This window comes from Salmo salar, chromosome 26 (genome assembly GCF_965601325.2).
Source record: "Salmo salar chromosome 26, fSalSal1, whole genome shotgun sequence".
In the NCBI taxonomy this organism is placed as follows: domain Eukaryota; kingdom Metazoa; phylum Chordata; class Actinopteri; order Salmoniformes; family Salmonidae; genus Salmo; species Salmo salar.
Window position 1 is genome coordinate 54,641,985 of NC_138316.1, and position 21,760 is coordinate 54,663,744.

At 39.7% G+C, this 21,760-nt stretch overlaps 1 protein-coding gene across 2 annotated transcripts in view; it reads right to left on the reverse strand.

Moving 5' to 3' along the window:
• Positions 1-20,827, reverse strand: part of bat1 (HLA-B associated transcript 1) — a 239,063-nt gene extending 218,236 nt beyond the window's left edge. Inside the window, exons 1-2 of one of the 2 annotated variants that reach the window (XM_045707951.2) lie at positions 20,696-20,827; positions 14,981-15,053 (exon numbers count right to left, since the gene is read on the reverse strand). The gene's annotated coding sequence lies outside the window, so the exon portion shown is untranslated. The remainder of the gene's footprint in view (positions 1-14,980; positions 15,054-20,695) is intronic. The other variant, XM_082969291.1, reaches the window with a different exon arrangement.
• Positions 20,828-21,760: the final 933 nt, after the last annotated feature.

Sequence of the window (21,760 nt, forward strand, 5' to 3'; positions counted from 1 at the left end):
ACTACTGGAGTTACACTATAAAACTACTGGAGTTACACTAGGATATTAACTACTGGAGTTACACTAGGATATACACTACTGGAGTTACACTATAAAACTACTGGAGTTACACTATAAAACTACTGGAGTTACACTATAAAACTACTGGAGTTACACTAGGATATAAACTACTGGAGTTACACTAGAATATAAACTACTGGAGTTACACTAGGATATAAACTACTGGAGTTACACTAGGATATAAACTACTGGAGATACACTAGGATATAAACTACTGGAGTTACACTAGGATATAAACTACTGGAGTTACAATAGGATATAAACTACTGGAGTTACAATAGGATATAAACTACTGGAGTTACACTATAAAACGACTGGAGTTACACTATAAAACTACTGGAGTTACACTAGGATATAAACTACTGGAGTTACACTAGGATATAAACTACTGGAGTTACACTATAAAACTACTGGAGTTACACTATAAAACTACTGGAGTTACACTATAAAACTACTGGAGTTACACTAGGATATAAACTACTGGATTTACACTAAAAACTACTGGAGTTACACTATAAAACTACTGGAGTTACACTAGGATATAAGTTACTGGAGTTACACTAGGATATAAACTACTGGAGAAACATTAGGATATAAACTACTGGAGATACACTATAAACTACTGGAGTTACACTAGGATATAAACTACTGGAGTTACACTAGAATATAAACTACTGGAGTTACACTAGGATATAAACTACTGGAGTTACACTAGGATATAAACTACTGGAGAAACACTAGGATATAAACTACTGGAGTTACAATAGGATATAAACTACTGGAGTTACACTAGGATATAAACTACTGGAGAAACACTAGGATATAAACTACTGGAGAAACACTAGGATATTAACTACTGGAGATACACTATAAACTACTGGAGTTACACTAGGAAATAAACTACAGGAGTTATTCTATAAAACTATTGGAGTTACACTAGGATATAAACTACTGGAGTTACACTAGGATATAAACTACTGGAGTTACACTAGGATATAAACTACTGGAGTTACACTATACACTACTGGAGTTACAATAGGATAAAAACTATTGGAGTTACACTATAAACTACTGGAGTTACTCTATAAACTACTGGAGTTACACTAGGATATAAAAACACTGGAGTTACACTAGGATATAAACTACTGGAGTTACACTAGGATATAAAGTACTGGAGTTACACTATAAAACTACTGGAGTTACACTATAAACTACTGGAGTTAAACTAGGATATAAAGTACTGGAGTTACACTATAAAACTACTGGAGTTATACTAGGATATAAACTACAGGAGGTACACTAGGATATAAACTACTGGAGTTACACTATAAACTACTGGAGTTACACTAGGATATAAACTACTGGAGTTACACTGGGATATATACTACTGGAGTTACACTGGGATATAAACTACTGGAGTTACACTAGGATATAAACTACTGGAGTTAAACTAGGATATAAACGACTGGAGTTACACTGGGATATAAACTACTGGAGTTACACTGGGATATAAACTACTGGAGTTACACTAGGATATCAACTGCTGGAGTTACACTAGGATATAAACTACTGGAGTTACACTATAAACTACTGGAGTGACACTATAAAACTACTGGAGTTACATTTAAACTACTGGAGTTACACTAGGATATAAACTACTGGAGTTACACTATAAATCGATCGGAGTTACACTAGGATATAAACCACTGGAGTTACACTAGGATATAAACTACTGGAGTTACACTAGGATATAAACTACAGGAGTTACACTAGGGTATAATCTACTGGAGTTACACTAGGATATAAACAACTGGAGTTACACTAGGATATAAACTACTGGAGATACACTAGGATATAAACTACTGGAGTTACACTAGGATATAAACTACTGGAGTTACAATAGGATATAAACTACTGGAGTTACAATAGGATATAAACTACTGGAGTTACAATAGGATATAAACTACTGGAGTTACACTATAAAACTACTGGAGTTACACTATAAAACTACTGGAGTTACACTAGGATATAAACTACTGGAGTTACACTAGGATATAAACTACTGGAGTTACACTATAAAACTACTGGAGTTACACTATAAAACTACTGGAGTTACACTAGGATATAAACTACTGGAGTTACACTAGAAACTACTGGATATACACTGGGATATAAACTACTGGTGTTACACTATAAACTACTGGAGTTACACTAGGATATAAACTACTGGAGTTACACTAGGATATAAACTACTGGAGTTACACTAGGATATAAACTACTGGAGAAACACTAGGATATAAACTACTGGAGAAACACTAGGATATTAACTACTGGAGATACACTATAAACTACTGGAGTTACACTAGGAAATAAACTACAGGAGTTATTCTATAAAACTATTGGAGTTACACTAGGATATAAACTACTGGAGTTACACTAGGATATAAACTACTGGAGTTACACTAGGATATAAACTACTGGAGTTACACTATACACTACTGGAGTTACAATAGGATAAAAACTATTGGAGTTACACTATAAACTACTGGAGTTACACTATAAACTACTGGAGTTACACTAGGATATAAAAAAACTGGAGTTAAACTAGGATATAAACTACAGGAGTTATACTATAAACTACTGGAGTTACACTAGGATATAAACTACTGGAGTTACACTGGGATATATACTACTGGAGTTACACTGGGATATAAACTACTGGAGTTACACTAGGATATAAACTACTGGAGTTAAACTAGGATATAAACGACTGGAGTTACACTGGGATATAAACTACTGGAGTTACACTGGGATATAAACTACTGGAGTTACACTAGGATATCAACTGCTGGAGTTACACTAGGATATAAACTACTGGAGTTACACTATAAACTACTGGAGTGACACTATAAAACTACTGGAGTTACACTATAAAACTACTGGAGTTACACTAGGATATAAACTACTGGAGTTACACTATAAACTACTGGATATACACTGGGATATAAACTACTGGTGTTACACTATAAACTACTGGAGTTACACTAGGATATAAACTACTGGAGTTACACTAGGATATAAACTACTGGAGTTACACTATAAAACTACTGGAGTTACACTATAAACTACTGGAGTTACACTATAAAACTACTGGAGTTACACTAGGATATTAACTACTGGAGTTACACTAGGATATACACTACTGGAGTTACACTATAAAACTACTGGAGTTACACTATAAAACTACTGGAGTTACACTATAAAACTACTGGAGTTACACTAGGATATAAACTACTGGAGTTACACTAGAATATAAACTACTGGAGTTACACTAGGATATAAACTACTGGAGTTACACTAGGATATAAACTACTGGAGATACACTAGGATATAAACTACTGGAGTTACACTAGGATATAAACTACTGGAGTTACAATAGGATATAAACTACTGGAGTTACAATAGGATATAAACTACTGGAGTTACACTATAAAACGACTGGAGTTACACTATAAAACTACTGGAGTTACACTAGGATATAAACTACTGGAGTTACACTAGGATATAAACTACTGGAGTTACACTATAAAACTACTGGAGTTACACTATAAAACTACTGGAGTTACACTATAAAACTACTGGAGTTACACTAGGATATAAACTACTGGATTTACACTAAAAACTACTGGAGTTACACTATAAAACTACTGGAGTTACACTAGGATATAAGTTACTGGAGTTACACTAGGATATAAACTACTGGAGAAACATTAGGATATAAACTACTGGAGATACACTATAAACTACTGGAGTTACACTAGGATATAAACTACTGGAGTTACACTAGAATATAAACTACTGGAGTTACACTAGGATATAAACTACTGGAGTTACACTAGGATATAAACTACTGGAGAAACACTAGGATATAAACTACTGGAGTTACAATAGGATATAAACTACTGGAGTTACACTAGGATATAAACTACTGGAGAAACACTAGGATATAAACTACTGGAGAAACACTAGGATATTAACTACTGGAGATACACTATAAACTACTGGAGTTACACTAGGAAATAAACTACAGGAGTTATTCTATAAAACTATTGGAGTTACACTAGGATATAAACTACTGGAGTTACACTAGGATATAAACTACTGGAGTTACACTAGGATATAAACTACTGGAGTTACACTATACACTACTGGAGTTACAATAGGATAAAAACTATTGGAGTTACACTATAAACTACTGGAGTTACTCTATAAACTACTGGAGTTACACTAGGATATAAAAACACTGGAGTTACACTAGGATATAAACTACTGGAGTTACACTAGGATATAAAGTACTGGAGTTACACTATAAAACTACTGGAGTTACACTATAAACTACTGGAGTTAAACTAGGATATAAAGTACTGGAGTTACACTATAAAACTACTGGAGTTATACTAGGATATAAACTACAGGAGGTACACTAGGATATAAACTACTGGAGTTACACTATAAACTACTGGAGTTACACTAGGATATAAACTACTGGAGTTACACTGGGATATATACTACTGGAGTTACACTGGGATATAAACTACTGGAGTTACACTAGGATATAAACTACTGGAGTTAAACTAGGATATAAACGACTGGAGTTACACTGGGATATAAACTACTGGAGTTACACTGGGATATAAACTACTGGAGTTACACTAGGATATCAACTGCTGGAGTTACACTAGGATATAAACTACTGGAGTTACACTATAAACTACTGGAGTGACACTATAAAACTACTGGAGTTACATTTAAACTACTGGAGTTACACTAGGATATAAACTACTGGAGTTACACTATAAATCGATCGGAGTTACACTAGGATATAAACCACTGGAGTTACACTAGGATATAAACTACTGGAGTTACACTAGGATATAAACTACAGGAGTTACACTAGGGTATAATCTACTGGAGTTACACTAGGATATAAACAACTGGAGTTACACTAGGATATAAACTACTGGAGATACACTAGGATATAAACTACTGGAGTTACACTAGGATATAAACTACTGGAGTTACAATAGGATATAAACTACTGGAGTTACAATAGGATATAAACTACTGGAGTTACAATAGGATATAAACTACTGGAGTTACACTATAAAACTACTGGAGTTACACTATAAAACTACTGGAGTTACACTAGGATATAAACTACTGGAGTTACACTAGGATATAAACTACTGGAGTTACACTATAAAACTACTGGAGTTACACTATAAAACTACTGGAGTTACACTAGGATATAAACTACTGGAGTTACACTAGAAACTACTGGATATACACTGGGATATAAACTACTGGTGTTACACTATAAACTACTGGAGTTACACTAGGATATAAACTACTGGAGTTACACTAGGATATAAACTACTGGAGTTACACTAGGATATAAACTACTGGAGAAACACTAGGATATAAACTACTGGAGAAACACTAGGATATTAACTACTGGAGATACACTATAAACTACTGGAGTTACACTAGGAAATAAACTACAGGAGTTATTCTATAAAACTATTGGAGTTACACTAGGATATAAACTACTGGAGTTACACTAGGATATAAACTACTGGAGTTACACTAGGATATAAACTACTGGAGTTACACTATACACTACTGGAGTTACAATAGGATAAAAACTATTGGAGTTACACTATAAACTACTGGAGTTACACTATAAACTACTGGAGTTACACTAGGATATAAAAAAACTGGAGTTACACTAGGATATAAACTACTGGAGTTACACTAGGATATAAAGTACTGGAGTTACACTATAAAACTACTGGAGTTACACTATAAACTACTGGAGTTAAACTAGGATATAAACTACAGGAGTTATACTATAAACTACTGGAGTTACACTAGGATATAAACTACTGGAGTTACACTGGGATATATACTACTGGAGTTACACTGGGATATAAACTACTGGAGTTACACTAGGATATAAACTACTGGAGTTAAACTAGGATATAAACGACTGGAGTTACACTGGGATATAAACTACTGGAGTTACACTGGGATATAAACTACTGGAGTTACACTAGGATATCAACTGCTGGAGTTACACTAGGATATAAACTACTGGAGTTACACTATAAACTACTGGAGTGACACTATAAAACTACTGGAGTTACATTTAAACTACTGGAGTTACACTAGGATATAAACTACTGGAGTTACACTATAAATCGATCGGAGTTACACTAGGATATAAACCACTGGAGTTACACTAGGATATAAACTACTGGAGTTACACTAGGATATAAACTACAGGAGTTACACTAGGGTATAATCTACTGGAGTTACACTAGGATATAAACTACTGGAGTTACACTAGGATATAAACTACTGGAGATACACTAGGATATAAACTACTGGAGTTACACTAGGATATAAACTACTGGAGTTACAATAGGATATAAACTACTGGAGTTACAATAGGATATAAACTACTGGAGTTACAATAGGATATAAACTACTGGAGTTACACTATAAAACTACATGAGTTACACTATAAAACTACTGGAGTTACACTAGGATATAAACTACTGGAGTTACACTAGGATATAAACTACTGGAGTTACACTATAAAACTACTGGAGTTACACTATAAAACTACTGGAGTTACACTAGGATATAAACTACTGGAGTTACACTAGAAACTACTGGATATACACTGGGATATAAACTACTGGTGTTACACTATAAACTACTGGAGTTACACTAGGATATAAACTACTGGAGTTACACTAGGATATAAACTACTGGAGTTACTCTATAAACTACTGGAGTTACACTATAAAAGTACTGGAGTTACACTAGGATATAAACTACTGGAGTTACACTAGGATATAAACTACTGGAGATACACTATAAACTACTGGAGTTACACTAGGATATAAACTACTGGAGTTACACTAGGATATAAAGTACTGGAGTTACACTATAAAACTACTGGAGTTACACTATAAACTACTGGAGTTAAACTAGGATATAAAGTACTGGAGTTACACTATAAAACTACTGGAGTTATACTAGGATATAAACTACAGGAGGTACACTAGGATATAAACTACTGGAGTTACACTATAAACTACTGGAGTTACACTAGGATATAAACTACTGGAGTTACACTGGGATATATACTACTGGAGTTACACTGGGATATAAACTACTGGAGTTACACTAGGATATAAACTACTGGAGTTAAACTAGGATATAAACGACTGGAGTTACACTGGGATATAAACTACTGGAGTTACACTGGGATATAAACTACTGGAGTTACACTAGGATATCAACTGCTGGAGTTACACTATAAACTACTGGAGTTACACTATAAAAGTACTGGAGTTACACTAGGATATAAACTACTGGAGTTACACTAGGATATAAACTACTGGAGATACAATAGGATATAAACTACTGGAGTTACACTAGGATATAAACTACTGGAGAAACACTAGGATATAAACTACTGGAGTTACACTAGGATATAAACTACTGGAGTTACACTAGGATATAAACTACTGGAGTTACACTAGGATATAAACTACTGGAGTTACTCTAGGATATAAACTACTGGAGTTACACTAGGATATAAACTACTGGAGTTACACTATAAACTACTGGAGTTACACTATAAAAGTACTGGAGTTACACTAGGATATAAACTACTGGAGTTACACTAGGATATAAACTACTGGAGATACACTATAAACTACTGGAGTTACACTAGGAAATAAACTACAGGAGTTATACTATAAAACTATTGGAGTTACACTAGGCTATAAACTACTAGAGTTACACTAGGATATAAACTACTGGAGTTACACTAGGATATAAACTACTGGAGTTACACTAGGATATAAACTACTGGAGTTACTCTAGGATTTAAACTACTGGAGAAACACTAGGATATAAACTACTGGAGATACAATAGGATATAAACTACTGGAGTTACACTAGGATATAAACTACTGGAGAAACACTAGGATATAAACTACTGGAGTTACACTAGGATATAAACTACTGTTGTTACACTAGGATATAAACTACTGGAGTTACACTATAAACTACTGGAGTTACAATAGGATAAAAACTATTGGAGTTACACTATAAACTACTGGAGTTACACTAGGATATAAAACAACTGGAGTTACACTAGGATATAAACTAGTGGAGTTACACTGGGATATATACTACTGGAGTTACACTGGGATATAAACTACTGGAGTTACACTAGGATATAAACTACTGGAGTTAAACTAGGATATAAACGACTGGAGTTACACTGGGATATAAACTACTGGAGTTACACTGGGATATAAACTACTGGAGTTACACTAGGATATCAACTGCTGGAGTTACACTAGGATATAAACTACTGGAGTTACACTATAAACTACTGGAGTGACACTATAAAACTACTGGAGTTACATTTAAACTACTGGAGTTACACTAGGATATAAACTACTGGAGTTACACTATAAATCGATCGGAGTTACACTAGGATATAAACCACTGGAGTTACACTAGGATATAAACTACTGGAGTTACACTAGGATATAAACTACAGGAGTTACACTAGGGTATAATCTACTGGAGTTACACTAGGATATAAACTACTGGAGTTACACTAGGATATAAACTACTGGAGATACACTAGGATATAAACTACTGGAGTTACACTAGGATATAAACTACTGGAGTTACAATAGGATATAAACTACTGGAGTTACAATAGGATATAAACTACTGGAGTTACAATAGGATATAAACTACTGGAGTTACACTATAAAACTACTGGAGTTACACTATAAAACTACTGGAGTTACACTAGGATATAAACTACTGGAGTTACACTAGGATATAAACTACTGGAGTTACACTATAAAACTACTGGAGTTACACTATAAAACTACTGGAGTTACACTAGGATATAAACTACTGGAGTTACACTAGAAACTACTGGATATACACTGGGATATAAACTACTGGTGTTACACTATAAACTACTGGAGTTACACTAGGATATAAACTACTGGAGTTACACTAGGATATAAACTACTGGAGTTACACTATAAACTACTGGAGTTACACTATAAAAGTACTGGAGTTACACTAGGATATAAACTACTGGAGTTACACTAGGATATAAACTACTGGAGATACACTATAAACTACTGGAGTTACACTAGGATATAAACTACTGGAGTTACACTAGGATATAAAGTACTGGAGTTACACTATAAAACTACTGGAGTTACACTATAAACTACTGGAGTTAAACTAGGATATAAAGTACTGGAGTTACACTATAAAACTACTGGAGTTATACTAGGATATAAACTACAGGAGGTACACTAGGATATAAACTACTGGAGTTACACTATAAACTACTGGAGTTACACTAGGATATAAACTACTGGAGTTACACTGGGATATATACTACTGGAGTTACACTGGGATATAAACTACTGGAGTTACACTAGGATATAAACTACTGGAGTTAAACTAGGATATAAACGACTGGAGTTACACTGGGATATAAACTACTGGAGTTACACTGGGATATAAACTACTGGAGTTACACTAGGATATCAACTGCTGGAGTTACACTATAAACTACTGGAGTTACACTATAAAAGTACTGGAGTTACACTAGGATATAAACTACTGGAGTTACACTAGGATATAAACTACTGGAGATACAATAGGATATAAACTACTGGAGTTACACTAGGATATAAACTACTGGAGAAACACTAGGATATAAACTACTGGAGTTACACTAGGATATAAACTACTGGAGTTACACTAGGATATAAACTACTGGAGTTACACTAGGATATAAACTACTGGAGTTACTCTAGGATATAAACTACTGGAGTTACACTAGGATATAAACTACTGGAGTTACACTATAAACTACTGGAGTTACACTATAAAAGTACTGGAGTTACACTAGGATATAAACTACTGGAGTTACACTAGGATATAAACTACTGGAGATACACTATAAACTACTGGAGTTACACTAGGAAATAAACTACAGGAGTTATACTATAAAACTATTGGAGTTACACTAGGCTATAAACTACTAGAGTTACACTAGGATATAAACTACTGGAGTTACACTAGGATATAAACTACTGGAGTTACACTAGGATATAAACTACTGGAGTTACACTAGGATTTAAACTACTGGAGAAACACTAGGATATAAACTACTGGAGATACAATAGGATATAAACTACTGGAGTTACACTAGGATATAAACTACTGGAGAAACACTAGGATATAAACTACTGGAGTTACACTAGGATATAAACTACTGTTGTTACACTAGGATATAAACTACTGGAGTTACACTATAAACTACTGGAGTTACAATAGGATAAAAACTATTGGAGTTACACTATAAACTACTGGAGTTACACTAGGATATAAAACAACTGGAGTTACACTAGGATATAAACTAGTGGAGTTACACTAGGATATAAAGTACTGGAGTTACACTATAAAACTACTGGAGTTACACTATAAACTACTGGGGTTAAACTAGGATATAAAGTACTGGAGTTACAATATAAAACTACTGGAGTTATACTAGGATATAAACTACAGGAGTTACACTAGGATATAAACTACTGGAGTTACACTATAAACTACTGGAGTTACACTAGGATATATACTACTGGAGTTACACTGGGATATATACTACTGGAGTTACACTGGGATATAAACTACTGGAGTTACACTAGGATATAAACTACTGGAGTTACACTAGGATATAAACGACTGGAGTTACACTGGGATATAAACTACTGGAGTTACACTGGGATATAAACTACTGGAGTTACACTAGGATATAAACTGCTGGAGTTACACTAGGATATAAACTACTGGAGTTACACTATAAACTACTGGAGTGACACTATAACACTACTGGAGTTACATTTAAACTACTGGAGTTACACTAGGATATAAACTACTGGAGATACAATAGGATATAAACTACTGGAGTTACACTAGGACATAAACTACTGGAGAAACACTAGGATATAAACTACTGGAGATACAATAGGATATAAACTACTGGAGTTACACTAGGATATAAACTACTGGAGAAACACTAGGATATAAACTACTGGAGTTACACTAGGATATAAACTACTGTTGTTACACTAGGATATAAACTACTGGAGTTACACTATAAACTACTGGAGTTACAATAGGATAAAAACTATTGGAGTTACACTATAAACTACTGGAGTTACACTAGGATATAAAACAAATGGAGTTACACTAGGATATAAACTAGTGGAGTTACACTAGGATATAAAGTACTGGAGTTACACTATAAAACTACTGGAGTTACACTATAAACTACTGGGGTTAAACTAGGATATAAAGTACTGGAGTTACACTATAAAACTACTGGAGTTATACTAGGATATAAACTACAGGAGTTACACTAGGATATAAACTACTGGAGTTACACTATAAACTACTGGAGTTACACTAGGATATATACTACTGGAGTTACACTGGGATATATACTACTGGAGTTACACTGGGATATAAACTACTGGAGTTACACTAGGATATAAACTACTGGAGTTACACTAGGATATAAACGACTGGAGTTACACTGGGATATAAACTACTGGAGTTACACTGGGATATAAACTACTGGAGTTACACTAGGATATAAACTGCTGGAGTTACACTAGGATATAAACTACTGGAGTTACACTATAAACTACTGGAGTGACACTATAACACTACTGGAGTTACATTTAAACTACTGGAGTTACACTAGGATATAAACTGCTGGAGTTACACTATAAAACGATCGGAGTTACACTAGGATATAAACTACTGGAGTTACACTAGGATATAAACTACTGGAGTTACACTAGGATATAAACTACAGGAGTTACACTAGGGTATAATCTACTGGAGTTACACTAGGATTTAAGACCTAGACAACCAGGTGAGTTCCTAACAAACCAATTAAGACCAAGACAACCAGGTGAGTTCCTAACTAATCAATTAAGACCTAGACAACCAGGTGAGTTCTTAACTAATCAATTAAGACCTAGACAACCAGGTGAGTTCTTAACTAATCAATTAAGACCAAGACAACCAGGTGAGTTCTTAACTAATCAAATTAAGACCTAGACAACCAGGTGAGTTCCTAACTAGTCAATTAAGACCTAGACAACCAGGTGAGTTCCTAACTAGTCAATTAAGACCTAGACAACCAGGTGAGATCTTAACTAATCAATTAAGACTGAGACAACCAGGTGAGGGGAGATCCTAACTAATTGACGACCTTAATTGATCAATCAAGTGCATCGAAAGAGTAAAAACCTGTGGACACTGGGCTCTGGGAATTGGGTATAACAGCCCTGCACTAGTGACAGACGTTAACCAGTAGCTGGTCAGAGCCTTGCACTAGTGACAGATGTTAACTGGTAGCTGGTCAGAGCCTTGCACTAGCCTTGCACTAGTCACAGATGTTAACTAGTAGCTGGTCAGAGCCGGTTTTAACCACCCTTATCAATTACCTTCCTGAGCATTGACTTCAGGGTGAGGTTGAATCTCTCTACCATCCCGTCCGTCTGCGGATGGTAAACCAATGTCCTCAACTGTTTCACCTGCCACATCTTACAAAGGTCCACCATAAGGTGGAACATAAAGGGGGTCCCCTGGTCAGTAAGGCTCTCCTTTGGAATCCCTACCCTGGTGAACAGGAGCACTAATTCCTTGGCGATATTTTTGGAAAACATCATCCGAAGGGGAATGGCTTCTGGGTAGCGAGTGGCATAATTTAGGATGACCAGAATGTATTGGTAACCTCTTGCAGATTTGGGTAGCGGACCCACTATATCCTTCGCTATCCTCTCAAATGGCATTTTGATTATGGGGAGTGGCACTAACAGGCACTAACAGCTGGTCGGTGAGCTGTTAACTGGCAGTCGGGGAACTCTCCACAATGTCGAGCCACCTCAGCCTGAATTCCTGGCCAGTAAAACCTCCTCACAATCCGGTCTCGGGTTTTATCGATACCAAGGTGTCCCCCCCAGAATATGCCCATGAGCTACGTCCAGTACTGTTCTTCGGTACCGGGTGGGGACCAACAACTGTTCCACCACATCAACCCTTATTTTTTGAGACACTGTATCCCAAACCCTTTTTCATGATGAAGTGGGTTAAACTATTAGGCATCGTCCTATCATACATGGGGGTACCATCTACGACTTGCACATCTGCTCCGACTTGCTGCTGGGTTGGATCCTGGTTCTGGGCCGTCCCCAAATTAGTCAGGGACCCTGCCAGGTCTGTTGGTTCTAGATTGTCGCCCTCTGGATCTAGATGGACCCCGACCCGACTAGTACCAGGCTGCCCGTTATTGACGTGGTCTGACCCTTCTTCCTCATCCTCCCCTACTAGCACCTGTGAGGTCCGTGGGAGACCTTCTCTTTTCTTGGCTTTAGTTGAGGGCTACATGTTACTTCCTGCTTGGTCAGGGGTGTCGGGCTTCTCAAATATGCTATTCTTTTGGCCTAAACCTCGCTAAGTTAGGAAAATATCTACCCAGTATTATATCATATGCCATCTTCTGGACCACGCCATCTTCATAATCCAGCAGCCCGTCCTCAGTTTGTATGCTCACTAAGACCGTAGGGTACAAGCGGGTATCCTGACTTGCATCTAGTTTATGAGTCGGCACTAGGTTTGCAACGACCAAGGTTGACATACTGCCGGAATCAAGCAGGGCTGCAACCTCTTTCCCTTCAACCTTCACCATGCACATACGTTAGTTTCTTGGTCTTTCAAGTACAGCGGTTACCACAGGACATGCATACAATATATCAGTTTCTTCTGTTTCACTGAGGTTACATTGCATTGGCTCTTCTTTAATAGGGCAGTATGCCACAAAATGTCCCGGTCAATTGTAACAGACAATAGGGTTACTGTGGGGGGGGGACCCCCTCAAACCTCGGTCCCGGTTTCTTCCAGAGAGACTCTCCCCCAGTCTGATTATTTCCTCACTGCCCCACGCTGCTCTCTTCCCCCTCCCAATGCTGGAACAATCTTACCCTGTCCTCTGGTTCGCTAAAGAGTCAGTTGACTTGACAGCACAAACAGATCTGTGACCAGGCTAATGTTGGGTGTTATCTATAATCTTACTCATAGCATCTCAACCTACCTCCTGTGTAGGAATGATACCCTCCTCCTGTATAGGAATGATACCCACCTCCTGTATAGAAATGATACCCACCTCCTGTATAGAAATGATACTCACCTCCTGTATAGAAATTATACTCACCTCCTGTATAGAAATGATACTCACCTCCTGTATAGAAATGATACTCACCTCCTGTATAGGAATGATACCTACCTCCTGTGTAGGAATGATACCCACCTCTTGTATAGAAATGATACTCACCTCCTGTATAGGAATGATACCCACCTCCTGTGTTGAAATGATACCCACCTCCTGTATAGAAATGATACTCACCTCCTGTATAGGAATGATACCTACCTCCTGTATAGGAATGATACCCACCTCCTGTATAGGAATGATACCCACCTCCTGTGTAGGAATGATACCCACCTCCTGTATAGGAATGATACCCACCTCCTATATAGAAATGATACCCACCTCCTGTATAGAAATGATACCTGCCTCCTGTATAGGAATGACACCCACCTCCTGTATAGGAATGATACTCACCTCCTGTATAGAAATGATACCCACCTCCTGTATAGAAATGATACCCACCTCCTGTATAGGAATGATACCCACCTCCTGTATAGAAATGATACCCACCTCCTGTATAGAAATGTTTGTAGTTGTGTTTGATGCAGGAACCCAGGGATGTCTTCAGATAACTCTCTGGAAGCTGAAACAAAGATGCACACATTGGAAGTGGTTACACACACACACACACACACACACACACACACACACACACACACACACACACACACACACACACACACACACACACACACACACACACACACACACACACACACACACACAGGTGGAAAAAGTACCCAATTGTCATACTTGAGTAAAAGTAAAGATCCCTTAATAGAAAAATGTAAAAGTGAAAGTCACCCAGTAAAATACTAATTGAGTAAAAGTCTAAAAGTATTTGGTTTTAAATATATTGAAGTATCAAAAGTAAATGTAGTAGATAAATTGAAAATAAAATAAATATATTAATTTTATTAAGGAAACCAAATGGCACCATTTTTAATTTTTTTTAAATGTACAGATAGACAGGGTCACACTCCAACACTCAGACATAATTTAAAAACAAAGCATTGGTGTTTAGTGAGTCCTCTAGATCAGAGGCAGTAGGGATGACCAGGGATGTTCTCTGTTTAGTGATTCCTCCAGATCAGAGGCAGTAGGGATGACCAGGGATGTTCTCTGTTTAGTGAGTCCTCCAGATCAGAGGCAGTAGGGATGACCAGGGATATCTTCAACCCCTTGGGTTGTGCCGTGGCGGAGATCTTTGTGGGCTATACTCGGCCTTATCTCAGGATGGAAAGTTGGTGGTTTAAGGTATCCCTCTAGTGGTGTGGGGGCTGTGCTTTGGCAAAGTGGCTGGGGTTATATCCTGCCTGTTGGCCCTGTCCGGGGCTATCATCGGATGGGGCCACAGTGTCTCCTGACCCCTCCTGTCTCAGCCTCCAGTATTTATGCTGCAGTAGTTTATGTGTCGGGGGGCTAGGGTCAGTCTGTTATATCTGAAGTATTTCTCCAGTGTCCTGTGTGAATTTAAGTATGCTCTCTCTATTTATTTATTTCTTTCTTTCTTTCTTTCTTTCTTTCTTTCTTTCTTTCTTTCTTTCTTTCTTTCTTTCTTTCTTTCTTTCTTTCTTTCTTTGCAGTGTTGACCCTTCTTTTTCAAGAACTCTGCAATCTGCCCTGGCATGTTGTCAATTAACTTCTGGGCCACATCCTGACTGATGGCAGCCCATTCTTGCATAATCAAGGCTTGGAGTTTGTCAGAATTTGTGGGGTTTTGTTTGTCCACCCGCCTCTTGAGGATTGACCACAAATTCTCAATGGGATTAAGGTCTGGGGAGTTTCCTGGCCATGGACCCAAAATATCGATGTTTTGTTCCCCGAGCCACTTAGTTATCACATTTGCCTTATTGGGATTGCAACAATTGCGGCGGATAATTTTAGAGAGGGTCTAGATTATCTAGCCCGGCTGATTTGTAAGTGTCCAGATTTTGCATCTCTTTCAGAACATCAGCTAGATTTGGGTGAAGGAGGAATGGTGGAGGCTTGGGCAAGTTGCTGTGGGGGTACAGAGCTGTTGACCGGGGTAGGGGTAGCCAGGTGGAAAGCATGGCCAGCCGTAGAAAAATGATTATTGAAATTCTCGATTATCGTAGATTTATCGGTGGTGACAGTGTTTCCTAGCCTCAGTGCAGTGGGCAGCTGGGAGGACGTGCTCTTATTCTCCATGGATTTTACAGTGTCCCAAAACTTTTGGAGTTTGTACTACAGGATGCAAATTTCTGTTTGAAAAAGCTAGCTTTTGCTTTCCTAACTGCCCGTTTATATTGGTTCCTATCTTCCCTGAAAAGTTGCATATCACGGGGTCTATTCGATGCTAATGCAGTACGACACAGGATGTTTTTGTGCTGGTCAAGGGTAGTCAAGTCTGGAGTGAACCAAGGGCCATATCTGTTCTTAGTTCTACATTTTTTTGATTGGGGCATGCTTTTTTTTTAAAGATGGTGAGCAAGGCAGTTTTAAAGAATAACCAGGTATCCTCTACTGATGGAATGAGGTCAATATCCTTCCAGGATACCCGGGCCTGCTCGCTGAAATGTTTTAGGGAGAGTTTGACAGTGATGAGGGCTGGTCGTTTGACCGCGGACCCATTACGGATGCAGGCAATGAGGCCTTGATCGCTGAGTCCCTGGTTGAAGACAGCAGAGGTGTATTTAATAGGGCAGGTTGGTCAGGATGATATCTATGAGGGTGCCCGTGTTTACGGATTTAGGGTTGTACCTGGTAGGTTCCTTGATAATTTGTGTGAGATTGAGGGAATCTAGCTTAGATTGTAGGACAGCTGGGGTGTTAAGCATATCCCAGTTTAGATCACCTAACAGTACAAACTCTGAAGATAAATGGGGGGCAATTAATCCACATATGGTGTCAAGGGCACAGCTGGGGGCTGAGGGGGGTCTATAGCAAGTGCAACAGTAAGAGACTTATTTCTGGGAAGGTGGATTTTTAAAAGTAGAAGCTCGAACTGTGGGCACAGACCTGGCTTTACGGAAGAGTGGCCAGAAAAAAAGCCATTGCTTAAAGACAAAAATAAGCAAACTTGTTTGGTGTTCGCCAAAAGATATGTGGGAGACTCCCCAAACATATGGAAGAAGGTACTCTGGTCAGATGAGGCTAAAATGTAGCTTTTTGGCCATCAAGGAAAGCGCTATGTCTGGTGCAAACCCAACACCTCTCATCACTCCGAGAACACCATCCTACCAGATAAGCATGGTGGTGGCAGCATCATGCTGTGGGGATGTTCTTCAACAGCAGGTACTGGGAAACTGGTCAGAATTTAAGGAATGAGGTTCACCTTCCTGCAGGACAATGACCCTAAGCATACTGCTAAAGCAACACTCGAGTGGTTTAAGGGGAAACATTTAAATGTTTTGGAATGGCCTAGTCAAAGCACTGACCTCAATCCAATTGAGAATATGTGGTATTACTTAAAATTGCTGTACATCAGCGGAACCCATCCAATTTGAAAGAGCTGGAGCAGTTTTGCCTTGAAGAATGGGCAAAAATCCCAGTGGCTAAATTTGCCAAGCTTATAGAGACATACCCCAAGAGACTTGTAGCTGTAATTGCTGCAAAAGGTGGCTCTATAAAGTATTGACTTTGGGGGGGGGGGGAATGAATAGTTATGCACGTTCAAGTTTTCAGTTTTTTTTGTCTTATTTCTTGTTTGTTTCGCAATAACAAATATGTTGCTTCTTCAAAGTGGTGGGCATGTGTAAATCAACCACCCCCAAAATCTATTTTAATTCCAGGTTGTACGGCAACAAAATAGGAAAAATGCCAAGGGGGGCGAATACTTTTGCAAGCCACTGTAAGTGCTTGACAACACCGCAAACAACACACACACTGTAACAGCTCTCCTGATGGTCAGCCAGCCTGACAGCTACGAGGGTTAAGGTCTACTGGGGTTAAACAGAGTTAACACTTTGTGAACTACTGTCATTGGTTTATGACTCTATATGACCTGGTTCTGTTAATGCTTGATCTGTTACATCATCTATGATAGACAGGCAGACAGGAAGACAGACAGACAGGCAGACAGACAGGCAGCAAGGAAGGCAGACAGACAGGCAGCCAGGAGGACAGACAGACAGACAGACAGACAGACAGACAGACAGACAGACAGACAGACAGACAGACAGACAGACAGACAGACAGACAGACAGACAGACAGACAGACAGACAGGCAGCCAGGAGGACAGACAGGCAGACAGACAGGCAGGAAGGCAGATAGTCAGGAGTACAGACAGACAGACACAGCCAGGAAGACAGGCAGACAGACAGGCAGCCAGGAGGGCAGACAGACAGACAGACAGACAGACAGACAGACAGACAGACAGACAGACAGACAGACAGACAGACAGACAGACAGACAGACAGACAGACAGACAGACAGACAGACAGACAGACAGACAGACACAGATAGACAGCCAGGAAGACAGACAATGACGGACGGAGGGAGGGACAGACAGACAGACAGACAGACAGACAGACAGACAGACAGACAGACAATGACGGACGGACGGACGGACGGACGGACGGACAGAGAGGCTGTTCGATGACATTCTGCTTGTCATGTTGCACTGTGTTTTGTTTCTGTAAGAGCACAGGAAGACCTAAACATAACCACCTGAAAAGGTACAAGCCTCAATCATTACTGAACAGGCATTGGAACAACACAAGAAAAGCACAACATGAACCAATATAAGTTATTTATTTACAAATAATTTAGGAGCACTGGGTGGGGGGATTTCAGAGGTTAGAGAACTGATTGAGGTATTTTCTTACCGAGAGATCAGTCAGAGACAGACAGGAAGACACAGACAGAAAGATGCATAAGGACAGACGGACGGACAAAAAGACACCGACAGACGGACGGACGGATAAATAAGGACAGATTGACAGACGGACAGACAAAGATACAACAGGATGGACAGACACACCACAGTCAGACCACCACAGTCAGACCACAACAGTCAGACCACCACAGTCAGACCACCACAGTCAGGCCACCACAGTCAGGCCACCACAGTCAGACCACCACAGTCAGACCACCACAGTCAGACCACCACAGTCAGACCACCACAGTCAGGCCACCACAGTCAGGCCACCACAGTCAGGCCACCACAGTCAGGCCACCACAGTCAGACCACCACAGTCAGGCCACCACAGTCAGGCCACCACGGTCAGACCACCACGGTCAGACCACCACGGTCAGACCACCACAGTCAGGCCACCACAGTCAGGCCACCACAGTCAGACCACCACAGTCAGGCCACCACAGTCAGGCCACCACAGTCAGGCCACCACAGTCAGGCCGATACAGGGGTTGTGTCCCAAATGGCCCCCTATTCCCTATCTAGTGCAACAAACATATACGTACCTGTCCTCTTCTGTTCTGTTCTACTGTTCTACTGTCCTCTTCTGCTCTACTGTTCTACTGTTCTACTGTCCTCTTCTGCTCTACTGTCCTCTTCTGTTCTGTTCTACTGTTCTACTGTCCTCTTCTGTTCTGTTCTACTGTCCTGTTCTGTTCTACTTTTCTACTGTCCTCTTCTGTTCTACTGTCCTCTTCTGTTCTGTTCTACTGTCCTGTTCTGTTCTGTTCTACTGTCCTCTTCTGTTCTGTTCTACTGTTCTACTGTCCTCTTCTGTTCTGTTCTACTGTTCTACTCTCCTCTTCTGTTCTGTTCTACTGTCCTGTTCTGTTCTACTGTTCTACTGTCCTGTTCTGTTCTACTGTTCTCTTCTGTTCTGTTCTACTGTCCTGTTCTGTTCTACTGTTCTGTTCTGTTCTGTTCTACTGTCCTCTTCTGTTCTGTTCTACTGTTCTACTGTCCTCTTCTGTTCTGTTCTACTGTCCTGTTCTGTTCTGTTCTACTGTCCTCTTCTGTTCTGTTCTACTGTTCTACTGTCCTCTTCTGTTCTGTTCTACCGTCCTCTTCTGTTCTACCGTCCTCTTCTGTTCTACCGTCCTCTTCTGTTCTGTTCTACTGTTCTACTGTCCTCTTCTGTTCTGTTCTACTGTTCTACTGTCCTCTTCTGTTCTGTTCTACTGTTCTACTGTCCTCTACTGTTCTGTTCTACTGTCCTCTCCTGTTCTGTTCTACTGTTCTACCTCCTCACATAACACACCATTTCCAGACCCACTGACTAAACTTGAAACCCCCAGACATAAATTCCTCTCCTCTGACACAGCTGGCGTCAACAACACAGACTCACCTGATAGCAGCAGAGATCATCAACTAGAGAAAGATCTGCTAAGATGCACAACACATTCCTCTGTGGGTCTCAACTACTCCTGGCTGTCTCCCATTGACAAAGAACACATTATGGGAGGAGGAACAGAGACTCAACACTCCATCTGATTTGAGGAGGCAGGGGCTGGAGAATAGGGAGGAAGGAGGAGACAGGGCTGGAGAATAGGGAGGTAGGAGGAGGCAGGGCTGGAGAATAGGGAGGTACAGGGAGGCAGGGCTGGAGAATAGGGAGGTAGGAGGAGGCATGGCTGGAGAATAGGGAGGTAGGAGGAGGTAGGGGCTGGAGAACAGCGAGGTAGAATCATCCCTGGTTAGGAGGACAGGGAGGTAGAGTCATCCCTGGCCAGGAGAACTTGGAGGTAGAGTCATCCCTGGTTAGGAGAACAGGGAGGTAGAGTCATCCCTGGTTAGGAGGACAGGGAGGTAGAATCATCCCTGGTTAGGAGAACAGGGAGGTAGAGTCATCCCTGGTTAGGAGGACAGGGAGGTAGAATCATCCCTGGTTAGGAGGACAGGGAGGTAGAATCATCCCTGGTTAGGAGGACAGGGAGGTAGAATCATCCCTGGTTAGGAGAACAGGGAAGTAGAGTCATCCCTGGTTAGGAGAACAGGGAGGTAGAGTCATCCCTGGTTAGGAGAACAGGGAGGTAGAATCATCCCTGGTTAGGAGAACAGGGAAGTAGAATCATCCCTGGCCAGGAGAACAGGGAGGTAGAGTCATCCCTGGCCAGGAGAACAGGGAGGTAGAGTCATCCCTGGTTAGGAGAACAGGGAGGTAGAGTCATCCCTGGTTAGGAGAACAGGGAGGTAGAGTCATCCCTGGTTAGGAGAACAGGGAGGTAGAACCATCCCTGGTTAGGAGAACAGGGAGATAGAGTCATCCCTGGCCAGGAGAACAGGTAGGTAGAGTCATCCCTGGTCAGGAGAACAGGGAGGTAGAGTCATCCCTGGCCAGGAGAACAGGTAGGTAGAGTCATCCCTGGTTAGGAGAACAGGGAGGTAGATTCATCCCTGCCATCTAGTACAC